The following is a 208-nucleotide window of genomic DNA, read 5'->3' on the forward strand; positions in this document are numbered from 1 at the left end:
AGTTGTCTTCAGACACTCCAGAATCAGATCTTGTTACGGATGGTTGTGAGCCACCATGTGGTTGCTGGGATTTGAACTCTGGACCTTTGGAACAGCAGTCGGGTGCTCTTACCCACTGAGCCATCTCACCAGCCCCATTGTGTTTTTTCACCGCAGTAGAAAAGTAATTAATACAGTAGGGTTTTAAGACAATTCACTGGGAAATTTT

Source organism: Mus pahari, chromosome 1, assembly GCF_900095145.1.
Source record: "Mus pahari chromosome 1, PAHARI_EIJ_v1.1, whole genome shotgun sequence".
Taxonomy (NCBI): Eukaryota; Metazoa; Chordata; class Mammalia; order Rodentia; family Muridae; genus Mus; species Mus pahari.